Below are 13,414 nucleotides of genomic sequence, written 5' to 3' on the forward strand. Positions count from 1 at the left end.
ACAAGTTGAAACACAAGCCGGATGGTGAGATTGATCGCCATAAGGCGCGACTTGTTGCAAAGGGTTATGCACAGCAAAAATGCATAGATTATGAAGAGACCTTTGCTCCCACTTGTCGTATGACTACTGTGCGTTTTCCATATGCATTGGCAGCTCATTTTGGTTGGGATGTACATCAATCAGACATAGTGCTTTCTTGAATGGTGACATATTTGAGGAAGTTTATGTAACGCAGCCTCACGGTTTTGTCACGAAAGGACAAGAGGACAAAGTGTGCAAATGTAACAAGGCTTTGTATGGCTTGAAGCAATCTCCTCATGCTTGGTATGAGAAAGTTGACACTCATTTGTTCAAACAAGGATTTTGTAACAGTCCAATAGAAAGCACATTGTATGTAAAGAGTGAGGGTGATGTACTTCTCATCGTGGTTCTTTATGTAGATGATTTGTTGATCACTAGACCAAATGAGAGACATATTGCTGAATTTAAGTCTGATTTGAATGCTACTTTCAAGATGAAATATTTCGGGTTGTTGCATCATTATTTGGGCATACAGTTTAAGCAGTGTGATGGTGGTATTGCCTTGTGTCAGAAAAGTTACATAGAGACATTGCTATGTAAGTTTGGACTTGAGGATTGCAAACCTATTGCCACTCCCATGGAAACAGGTTTAAAGTTGAGTCTACATGATGCTGGCGATCCTACTGATGTCACTCTTTACCAAACTGCTGTTGGTTGCCTCATTTATGTATGCAACACGAGGCCAGATATTCAGTTTGCAGTCTCACAGGTCAGCAGACTTATGCATAGCCTAGGGTCGAAGCATTGGCAGGCTGTCAAGAGGATTTTTTGCTATCTTAGTGGCACTTTATATCTTGGCTTGTTTTATCCGCGGGATCATTGCCACCAGATTTACGTGCTTTTTTGGACTCAAATTGGGCTGGTTGTTTTGACACATGAGTGTCCACAAGTGGCTTTTGTCTCATGCTTGGCAGTTCATGTATATCATGGTTGAGCAAGAAGCATCCTACTGTGGCCACTTCGAGTTGTGAAGTTGAGTACACGGCAGTCTTCACAACTACGGTTGAGTGTGTATGGCTCAGATGCCTTATGGCTGATTTGGGTGTTGGACAAGACACTGCCAACACTATCTACACTCAAAGTCAGAGTGCATTAGCAGTTGCGAGGAACCTAGTTTTTCATGCTTGCACAAAGCACATTGAGGTGCATTACCACTATGCCAGGGAGAGGCTCTCAGCAGGAGAGATCAGCTTGGCTTATGTGCCAACACAGGACAACCTTGCAGATCTTTTCACAAAGGTATTGTCTCGTGAAAATCTTGAAGCTTTCCGCAAAGCTTTGGGCTTACTCCCCTTTGTGGACTGATCGTGTCCTCAGGGCATGGAACTTCCCTTTACTCATGTGCCAAATCTTTGTTCACCGCATCACTCCAGGAGGGATTTGTTACCATATACATGTGGTAGTGATGTGTGTGAATACACTAGGACCGCTGTGGCATTTTTTCCCTCTTTAGGAGGTTTTTTCCCCCGTGTATTGTATATACACCCATCACTCTAGGGCTATCTATTATTCCATTGCACACTAAGTGAGACACTCTCTATTGTGTGCCTTGAGCCTAATTCCAACAAAAAAGTCTCTAAAATAAGTGCAATTGGCCAATGGACACGGATCATGACTGGATGGGTAAAGTGGAAGACAACTCGTTCGGCAAATTGTATGTAGCATGTCCATGTGTGAGGGTCACAATCCATGATGTGAAAATTGACCAAAAGTTCTTTGTACAGGAGACGTCTTCATATCATTTCATCGTGGAGTAGCCCTACATTGTACGAGTTTGAATGTAAATAAAGGTAATGGATAATGGTTCAACTTATGCTAGAATAAAAAGCAAAGATGAAAAGCGTGATGTTCAATTTCTTACTATTTTTGTGAGCCATGAAAGAAATAGAGACAATCTTTGAGAGCACCCTTTGCCAAAGGTAAGTGAAGAGTTTTGTGACCACAAAGGGATGACTTTGGGAGAGTAACATTGTGAAGCGAGACTACAATGGTACAAAACAGGGAGGGTTCTCACCTAATCCAAAAATTAGAAAGTTCTTTGCTACAAGTTCACAGATAACAAAGATCGGTATTTTTTACAAAATTTGAGGACTTAAAGAGATATAAGAGGAAATATGTACATAATGTGGAAAAAGAATTGGCAAAGAATGGTTTGCTTGAGCACAATGAAAATGTTTTTGGTGTGTCTGACAAAAATTCTTTTGTTGATACTATGGGCAAGCTTAATAAAATAATGAGATCTAGTTTTCATTGTGGGTGTGAGATTGTGGAAGTATTCTCTATGGAGATGTATCGAGAGATAAAATCTTTTGAGGAAGAAAAATGTTTAAACCAAAGTGCATGTGGAGACTAAATACAAAAGTGTTACAAAGAAGGTGAAACCAATAGCTTCACCTTTACCACCCAACATCAGGGAAAAGATTGAGCAGGCTTCTTTGCAACCAAGTTTTGAGAATCCTAAAAAGAATGGGCACATCTTCACAAAAGAGTCTTTTCAAAAGTTGCGATTGGATCCAAGAGTTTCTAACGTAGGAGGAGACAAAGTGCTTCAAAGAAATGCTTTCAAATCATGGTAAGACTTTTGCATTTGTGTCACATGAGATAGGTTGTGTTGATCCTTCTATTGTAGCTCCTATGGTAATTTTTATAATACCTCATGTATCTTGGACCAAAATGGGGATTTTGGAGACTTCTTGTGCTCCATAATCAAATAGGTGGTTCACAGTCCCAAAAAAGAATGCTGCCTTACGCTTCATCCAAGACATGCAACCAATGAACGACGTGATTAGGAATGTAGGTACAAGTCCAATTGTGGATGAGTTTGTAGAGGCATTTTGAGGGAGGGAAATTTACTCAATGGGAGGTCTCTACTCAGGGTATGATCAATTCCAGCTTGCAATTGAAAGCAAAGACTTGTTTCAAAACCATGAGAACACCTTTAGGTTTGGTAAGAATATGTACCTTACCATAGGGAGCAACCAACTCGGTTGCACATATGATGAATGGGATGAATAAAGTCTTACGTGACTTTATTGCTCAAATCACAATGCCTTTCATTGTGATGATTTGCCTATTGAAGGATGTAAACAAGGTGAAAAAGATAAAGTTTTGGATTTTAAAGAGTGCCGTAAGTTTGTGGAAAATCACATAAGTAATTGTGATTAAAAAAATTCTAGGTTGAAGGAAGTGAATCTTACTTTATCATGGAAAAAGTCTATGTTTGATATCAATGAAGTGCTCATTGTGGGGCTAAGTGGGATGCATGTCTAACCTCACCATCCTATCTTATTGCAGTATTAGTGAGAACCACGATTAAATTGTCAAACCATGGGACGAAGCTGACTCGACTAGTGCATAGAGGCTACAAGAGGTTGTCAATCTCTTGGAAAACAACTAACAACTCGCATCTAACTCATGTTACACTCAAGTGACTGAAATCACCAAAAACCAATCGCTCATCGGCAAGCAAATCACATCCGTTACAGCATCAAATGACATCCAAACGTAACGAAACTTCTAGGACAAGTTTACAAGACCTAAGCACACATGTCTATGGCCTCAAACCCCACTTTAGGTCAAGTTCCAAAATCACGATTATTAACAGAAGTGGATTTTTGACCTAGTTGTTTTCGACCCAAAATGCATCTAACTGCTTAGCAATGATGCCCCAATACCTCGCCTATGCTTAGTTTTTTATTTAAAAGTGTAAATTCTAGTTATGATGAAATTAGGCCACGGGCGGCGACACCAAAAGCTACGAAATACTGTGAATGGCTTATGTCAATGCGTAGAGCTCTTACCTCCGGTTGCAATGCAACAAACGCATTCGCAATGTGACTATTGGAGAGGGAGTACGAAGCACGAGAAGGAGAGAAGTGAGCGCCGTTAGCTCACGCTGTGTATTTCTTATTCAAAAACTTATAAAAAACTTACAAAAATTGGCTTTTATACCTTAGGCAAGGTTTTTGGGTGGTCAAAAGTAATAATATGGAGTTCTATCAAAGTTGAGAATTGAATGGCTGATACAATCTGGAAGCTTGTAGCCCTGGCTCATTAATTACAAGGTTTATCAAGAAAACAGGAGTTACAATATTCTCGATTTATCAAAATAATTATTGTTTTACAAGGAGAACTGCGAAAAATGGTGTCCACGCTAGCTTGCTACTAACATTTCCCCCTCCTCGCCTGTGTCGTCCCTTGATACATCTTTATGGGCCGAAGTAATCTTCGGGTTGACGGCAGGCAAGGCGGTCCTTCAGTGCTTCCAGTGCTTTTTCATATCTGATTTTGCATTCTTTGTTTGGCACTTGCAAAAACTGCATGGTGACTTTGTTTTTTAGTTCCACTACCGAGTAGCCTACAAATCTTGCTGTGAGGTTGCTTATCACCGGTGCAAATATCTTCGTTCGCCAGGTGAAGAAGCGAGTGTAAAATTCCTCCTCAAAAGTTAGCATATTGTGCGAGGGCAGAAACATGCTGAAGGGAGCAAAGCAACGCCCGAACCTCGACGGCTTCTAAAACGCTGGGGGCCGATGGCACGCCTCAAGCCTGTCACACGATAAAGCGAACAGGGGGCACCACCTAGCTTTGAGCGGCTAGGAAGCAGACCACGATGATGTGAACATTGCAAACTTACACACACACACACACACACACACACACACACACACACACACACAAAGATTGATAAATGATGAAAACCCTCGGGGGTGTGAGGGAGAATTATTTCTGCAGTATTTACAATTACCTTCCTTCCAGCGAGGTGGCACACCGTGGTGATAAAGAGGTAGGGAGAAAAGATGGTGAAACTACTTGGTGCGTTCTCTAAAGACGACTCGATGATTGTGAAACTTTGCTACCAAGAACGTGTATATGTGTGTGCATCGACCATTGGAGTCGAGAGGTGGACGTGGCTCCCTTCACATGGTGCAATTCCCAAAGCAAACCATCACACAAGCCCCCTCTCCGTGATGCCAATAGTTTCATCTCTTCCCACTAAAACTCTACCTGATGCTGACCTCTCATGAACTGCCCCCCCCCCCCCCCCCCCCCCGATAGTGACCTCTCAATGTCCTTTTATAGGTGTTGGCTGCTTGGTTTAGGGTAATCCTTGTTTGATTAGGGTAAGCTAATCAGGGAGACAAAGCAAGGCGGTGGGCCCGGTGTGGTTGACCCTTGCTTTGTCTTGGGAGTTATTTAAAATGTAAACCTCTAGGTGGGCCTTTGTGACCATCACCTAGAGAGAGGGAATTTACAAATTGGGAATTTACAAGACTTGGGTGAAAACTGAAGAAATGATGATCATAACCTACAAATTACTGAAAATGGCGTCGTGGTTGCGTGATGCCGGTGAATGGTGTGTTGCTGGTGCGTCAGTGTAGCATATATCTCTTTTTGGAGTCGGTCGGGGCATGCCGTCGGCGCATTTCTTCTTTTTGTTGTCGGCGGCGCGTGACTCGGGCCGTCTTCTTTGTTGTCGATGTCAATGGCGTAGAATTCCTTCGGTTTTCTTTTTGTATGCTATGTGTGGTGCGTGTGTGTGTATGTATGGGTGGGTGTATGTATATGTATATGGAAGCGGGTGTGTACGTGGGAACGGGGGGCTGTGTGTGTATTAATATATATATATATAATATTTTTTTCATTTTTTTGGCGACGCTATGGCGAGACAGAGGCGGAGGGGGGGGGGGGGGGGAAGATGGTAAACCGGGCGTGTGTGTGTGTGTGTGTGTGTGTGCAGCATGTGTGTGTGTGTGTGGGTGTGTGTGGCAGCACTTGCCGGCTGTGTACAGAGAGCGCGAGCGGAGCGAGGGTGATGACGGGCTGCCTGCGAGCTTGGTGCATAGCGCGAGCGGGAGAGAATGAGGGTGGGGAGAGAGAGGGGGGGGTGAGAGGATAGGGGTGGGTGGTGTGTGGTATCCAAGGTGCCCGGCACGGCTGGGTCCGGACTGCGCGAGGGCGGAGGGTGAGCCGTGGGCTATCAGGCGCTAAGAATTGGGGGGGGGGGGGTGAGCGAAGTCAACGAGAGGGGGGGTGAGAGAGAATATATTTATATATATATATATATATATAAATAATCTCCCCCTAAGGCGGGTTCCCACCAAGGGAAGAAGAGGGAGAGAGGGAGAGGGGTGAGAGGATAGGGGTGGGTAAGAGGATAGGGGTGGGGGAGAGAGAAGAGAGGTGGGGGAGAGAGGAGAGAGAGAGAGAGAAGAGGTGGGTAGAGAGATAGAGAGAGCTAGGTGAGGATGGGGGGTGTTTAGGTCAGTGGTCCGCCAGGGTGGGGGGGGGGGGGGGGGGGGGTGTGCTTAAGGCCAAAGGGAGTGTGGACGAGAGGGGGATGGGGATACGGCCCGCCGTGGCTGGAGTGTGGACAAGTAGAGAGAAAGAGGGGGAGAATATTTGGAAGAGAGAGAGAGAGAGAGGATAATATCTGTGGCAGCCCGCCGGGGTTGGAGTGTGACAGAGACACCAATGCACCTACCAGGCCGGGTGATGCAGCGACAGAGTAGGAGAGAGAGAATATTTAGCGGAGCCGGGCAGTAAGAGAGAGAGAGAGAGATCGTCTTTTGGTGATAATGGAGTGGTGTGGCCAAACTGGCGGCTCCCCACTGGTGGTTACCTTGGGGGGGGTATGGTGAATGGTAAAGGGCTTCTTTTTCTGTTTTTTTTTCTCTTTTTTGGTAGCAAACCTTTCCTTCCTTAGGGTGTGGTTCTCACGGTCACGGTTTTGAAAGTCGGCCATCATTAGCCCTCCCATCTGGCTAGAGGCACTCATTCTTCTAGCCCTTCCTCTACATCTTTAGTTGCGGCTTTAGAGGGTTCTCCCTCTTCTGGAATGTCTAGCATGAATTCTGGATCAAACCTAAGAAAATACCTTTTCAATCTCCATCTATTGACCCTAGTCTTGTGAATTCTCCCATCTACTTCCATCAGCTTATAGCTGCCATTTTCATAGTGTTTCTTGATGATGAATGGTCCCTCCCATCTGGGTTGAAATTTCTTGTCCTTCCTGGTGTCAAATCTGTTGTCGTATCTCAGCACTAACATGCTTTTTTCCAGTCCTTGTTCTTTAAGCCCTTGATTGAAAGTGAGCCGACGTCGTTCTGATTGAAAGTGAGCCGGCATCGTTCTGCCTGTGCTGCATAGTGATTGATGGCTTCTTCCCTATCTAGTTGGAGCCTCTCCAGATCTAGGATATGGTTTCAGAGATTTACGATTGGGCGTTGTATCTGGCTAGCCAAGACTCGTAAGCTAGCTATCTCTACTTCAATGGGTAGAATTGCCTCCTTCCCATAAACTAGATGGAAAAAAGTGAAACCTAGTGATGTTCGGAACGTCGTTTGGTAGGCCCAAAGAGCTGCCATGAGATGTTTATCCCAGTCTCCTGTGTAATTGTTCACCTATTTTGTGATGATTTTACAAATCATTCCATTTACCTTCTCTACCAGACCATTGCATTGTGGATAGTATGGTGTGGAATGTCGGCGTGTGATGCCTAACTTCTTCATCACTTCTCCCACCAGATCACCTCTGAAACCTGGTCCTCTATTTGATATTATCTCTAGAGGAGTGCCAAAATGGCAACAGATATGCTCAAAAATGAACTTTTCTACCTCTTGGGCTGTAATGTGGGTGGTGGCTGTTGCTTCTACCCATCGAGTCATGTAGTCTACACCCACTATGATGTACAGTTTACCTGATTGGGACCTTGGTAAAGGACCGATTGCATCTATTCCCCATTTCTCAAATGGACCATATGAGATGATAGGAGTTTGTGGTTTGTAGGTTAATGTGCGATCACTGGCCACTTGACAAGCCTTACATGTTTTACACCAATGTTGTACATCCCTCTTCAAGCTAGGCCAAGAGTATCCTGCTTGTAGAATCTTCCTACTGGTGATATCTAGAGCAAAATGACCGCCGCAGACGCCCTCATGGCAACTTGAAATTACCTCTGTGATCTCACTGGAGGTGGCACCCACCTGAGAATTTGATCCTTGCCCTTACAATACAAGTGTTCGTTTACAAGGCGGTATCTAGTAGCCTTCCTTACCAGCCACTGTTTTTGGCCTTTGGTGTATCCTTCCGGACATTATCCTGTATCTAGAAAGCTGATGACATCAGGCATAGCATCACTACCTTGAAAGAGGGGTAGCTTCAGTTTGATTGCTCCTACGGAAATGTCTTGTATTCTTTCTTTGGCTAGAGCATCTGCCTCCTGATTTTCTGCTCTGGGGACATGAAATAGTTTCACTACTTCAAATTTCCTTAGAAGATCCTTAACTTGGCGTAGTTGACCCAAGTGCCATTTATCTGCCTTATCAAAAGCAAAGCATCGCCAAACACATTGAGGCACTGAATTCCTAGTGAAATACATTGTTCCAACCCAAGAATTAGGGCTACATATTTTGCTTCATTGTTGGAGTGGGAGTGTAATAACTGCCTGATGGAGAATAGTCTTTCTTGTTGCTCATTGAAAATGACTATGCCAGCCCGGCAGACTGGTCCATTGTTCTCTTGTAAGCTCCGTCAAAGAAAAGAGAGTGAGCTCTTTCTAGCCTAGGACTCTCTACCATCGGTGTTTCTTCCTTTGCTTTCGTGTTGACCTTTAGCTTCTTCTCATAGTGGTGATGAGTGAGAATTCCCACTAAACTAGCCCTGGTGGAGTTTTCTACTTGCATGGTGTAGTCAAACTCTTGTAATCTAATTAACCACTTAGAGATCTTAGATGAGACATCCATGTGTCGCATTACATATGGGAAAACCTCTTCCATTGTCAGGATCACAAAGGGTCTAGGCAGGAGATAGGAGCGGAACTTTGTGGTAGCAAACATTAGTGCCAGAACCATGTGTTCTACTTCGGTAAATCCCTTTTCTGATGGGGTCATGACACAACTAGAGAAGTAAATAGGACGCATGAAAGAAGTTTGGGGGTCCTTTTGCATTAGCACGGCTCCAAGTGTATCACTTCCTACACTAGGGTTCACATAAAATGGCTCGTCCCACTTAGGGAGTGAAATGGTGGGAAGCTTAGCTAGGATTTGCTTTACCTCAGTAAATTGATGCTCATTCTCTTCACTCCATGAGAAGACATCCCTCTGGGTGAGTCGTTGTAGGGGAAGGACCACTTGAGATAGCAAGTGAATGAACGTGCTTAAGTATCTTACCTTCTGAAGGAAAGAAACCAACTGCTTAGAGGTGGTGGGTGACAACAAAGATACCAGGGCTTGGATCTTGCCAGGGTCAGCCTCAATCCCTTTTGCTGAAATTACATGGCCAAGGAGAGTGACTTTGCTTTCACCAATGTGACACTTATCCACATTGAGTTGGCCACCCAAGGTTTGCAGCCTGGTTAAGCCATCATAGACTTTGCTTAAATGAAGGGCTCGTGAACTATAGATGCAAAAATCATCTATGAAAACCCGTATTGATGTTCCAAAGTAGGGTCGAAAAACAAAGGTCACATAGCGCTGAAATGTGGCCGGGGCATTAGTGAGGCCAAAAGGCATCACCCTGTACGCAAAGCATCCCCAAGGTGTGATGAAGGTTATCTTCTTCTGATCTTCTTCCGCAATGCTAATCTGGAAGTATCCAAAGTAGCCATCGCACACTGTGTATCGTTCGTGACCCGCCACTTCATTGAGAATTTCATCCTAGAATGGGAGGGGAAAGTGATCCCTCTTCGTGGCTGCATTGAGAGGTTTATAGTCCACACAGACTCTCCACTTACCATTCTTTTTGGTGTGACTACTACTGGGGAGATCCATTCTGAGTCTTCGACAGGGTAGATGAAACCTGCTTGTAGCAAACTTCTCACCTCTTTAAGTAGTGCTTCTTGTTGGATTACTCCAAATATTCTGAGCTTCTGCATTGTGGGTTTACTGCCTTCCTTTAGTTTTATGTGGTGTTGCACTACTGTAATTCCTGTGATCTTATCATAGCCATCAATGACAAGGTAGTGAAGTTACCTAGCATGGAAACATATTCCTTCCTTTCTTCATCGGTTAACTCATTTGAGAGCATTTTTTGTAATTTACGTGCATCCTCCAAGGACTGTGTACTTGATGATTCCTCTTGGTTTATCGGTGGTGTTTTGGATCGTGTCAATCTTTTCAGGTCTTTAAGAATGACCCCCATCACTTCGATGCTACTGTCACTTCCGGCAGTGGTGGTTGTCTCTTCTTCCGAGGTAGACGAATAGTCGCTGGTGGACTCATCTTTTGAAGCCTCCAAGATCATGTTGCGTTGCTTCCTAGTCCTCATGTTGAAGAATATGGACTTCCCTTTAGCGTCCTTCATCTGAATCATTCCGGTGCTCTAGTCTTGCTTAGCCTCCATAGCCATAAGCCAAGGCCTCCCAAGAATGATGGGGTAGCCCTTCCCTTTGTGTGGCATGACAAAGATGTCTACCTCCACTTCTATATTGAATGCTTTTACTTTGACTGCATTCACAATGCCCACGCATTTTACTCTTACATTGTTTGCCATTTTGGCTCGGCAAGGTGCCGGCCTACTTACCTCTAGACCTAGATGGTGCATCATCTTTTCACTCATGACGCATATTTGCACGCCACCATCTATGTAGACGTTTGAGATCCGTTGCCCCTTGATGTGGGCATCCATAGTTGGTAGGATGTCGTCGAGATCCCTTCCAGAGATAGCCCCAGCTATCCTGGGTCTTGATTTCCTGGTACTCACCATTTTTGTCCATTGCCTCCTCATTCTTGGTGCAAGGTGGAGTAATTGGGGCGAGGTTATCTTCGGGCCCTGCATTAACACATCTTGAAATAAGTCATAGGGTTTTGCATACTCACCTAGTGAGTAGTCCACGATGTCTATCTTCCATCGCGGTCTAGTTGCTTGCTTGCTAGACTCGGCCTTCCCTTTCATCTTCTCTTCTCTTTGAGAGGCTTCCTTGTTCCTGGCACACTTCACTCCCATAGTATCCTCTTCTTCTACCTTCTCTTTCCCTTTGTGCTTCTCTCAAACTGATTCTTCTACCTTTGCCTTCCTTTTAGCCTCCAAGCTAATAACACTCACCGCTTGGTAGCAGGTGGTGGGGGTAGTGGTGGAATGAGAGGTTGGGGTGGTGGTTGTTGTTGTATAGGTGGTCGAAGGATCTGGACTGATGGGATCGGCCCTGGTTGCATAGGTGGTGGTGGTCTTGCTCTTGGCAGAGAGATCTGATTCTGTCTCCCCCCTCTATTGAAATTATGCCTCCTTGGGTGTGGGTAGTAGTACATACCATGGCCGTCTTCCCCACAATTGTAGCAGTGGTACTCTTGGTTCTGTCTTCGTTTTCCTCTTCCTTGTTCTGGATTCCTGACAGGTGCATGCCCTTGCTGCACCAGATGCACGGATAAACTGTCTAGTTGGGTGGTGATGCGACTCAGCAAGTATTGCTGCTCTTCTGATTCCTCTTGCGGTTGGGCTCTATGACTGGCTGTTGCAGTCACTGGGGTCGGTCGGGCCGAGCTTGTTTCCTATGACTCATTTAATCTTGCTTGCATGCGCAGCTTCTTGTCTTTAAGGAGAGCTACTTCTACTGCCAATTCATATGTTGCAAGAAACCCTCCCTTCACCTTCTCTCTAAGCGACGACCATAGACCAGCAATGAAACAGTCCTTCTTTAGGAAATTAGGCGCTCCTTCGCCTTCCTCCAGTGAGGCAACCCATCTCTCCCATAAGTCCACAAATTTGGACTCGTAGGTGGCATACTCTAGCAGACCTTCCTGCTTCAATTCCGTCAGTAGCTGCCATAGCTTCTCCGAGGTTGTGCCTCCACCAAACCTCTTTACAAAAGCAACCCTTAACACATCCATGCATTCTTGGTAGCTTGGGGCAATGCATTATACCAGGACTTGGCCTCTACTTTCATCAGTAGAGGAAAAATTCGAAGTCGTGAAGTGTCGTCATCTTTGTTGGAAACGACACAAGCAATGTCGAAATCATCCAAAAAGTCGGTGGTGAGATCTTGTCCCTTCTTTCCACTGAAAGTGGGGAAATAAACACTTGCCATGGTAGTGACTTAGCAAATTACAAACCCTTTCTTTTATAGATTAAATGACAGCAGCGGCTCATAGCGGCTTTTTACAAGGTTGGGTGGACAGGTTAAAACAAGATAAAGATAGAAACATTAAAGGAATGATGATAATCCAATATGGGAAGAATGATAGGGTTTGGAGAATTAAGGATTTCTCCTAGTACCGCCGCACCAAATAGGTACACGATCTTCTATTGTTGGTAGAAGATTTTCTATCTACATAGATATTCACATGCATATGCTACAGGAATCTGAACGGGAATGCTGTCGGCCCATTTTCCATCATGCACAGAGAGTGGAGTACTTACTTATACTCTTATCATGCCAGTGTTGATGAGTCGGCACATCCACAGGAGGTCGTCGCCTTTCATGGGCTCTACCTTTCCTTCGTCGCTCAGCACGTACGGGGTGATGGCGACGTGTCTGACCACTCCCAGCCTCTTGGCTAGTAGCAATTGCAAATAATTTCCGTAGTCGGCGTGTTGCATGAATTCCACTCCATTCAGCTGCAACTCATCTCCAGCCCATTGGGTTTCACCCGTAGTGGAGAGCTTCTTCAGGATAAGTTGTACCGGAAGAGGAGGAAGACCCTCTACCCGTCTTCCAAAACAGCGAGAGTAGTAGCCGAACCACTCTTCCCTAGGACATGGGAATCTTCTTACCACTTCTTCTTCAGGATTGTCGAAGTGGACTGGTAGCACTCGCATGCGTCGTGCAAATTGGTAGGCGACCTTCCACCACATAGCTTCGGATGACTTCCTCTTTGGCAAGCTGGGTACAACTCGGCTTTCTGAGCTTGAAGCACTTGCTTGGTCAGATGCTTCTCCCTTCGGGGTCATGTGTTTCTAGACCGGCTTATATTTTCCTTACCTTTGGCTCGAGCAGCCCCTTTAGGCCAATTTTGAGTAAAGGTTATAACTTTGACTGTAGTTTCTTTAGGCAAGAGAGGCCTCACCGTTTTTTTTCCTCCTTTCATTTGAATGACTTCTTTGCGATGAATGTCGATGTAGACGATTTCAGCCCCTTCGCTGCCTTCGTTGCTGGCACTCATTGACAGTGTGTTTTGGTTGACAACAGTGATGGCACTTCACAGACCTCCCACCTGATGCTCTCAATTTGTGGTTAGAATGAGCAACACCAGATGGAGAATTTACCTCTTGAATATTGACGACACTGCAGCCTGGCAGTAGTACTATAATGAAGGCGGATAGTGCCTCCTTAGTCTCCTCTTCCTCCGTCCTCCAGTTAGAAAATTCCTTCATTCATTCGTCCACGATTGATGGCGTG

Source organism: Adiantum capillus-veneris, chromosome 13 (genome assembly GCF_014529385.1).
Source record: "Adiantum capillus-veneris isolate H3 chromosome 13, ASM1452938v2, whole genome shotgun sequence".
Taxonomy (NCBI): Eukaryota; Viridiplantae; Streptophyta; class Polypodiopsida; order Polypodiales; family Pteridaceae; genus Adiantum; species Adiantum capillus-veneris.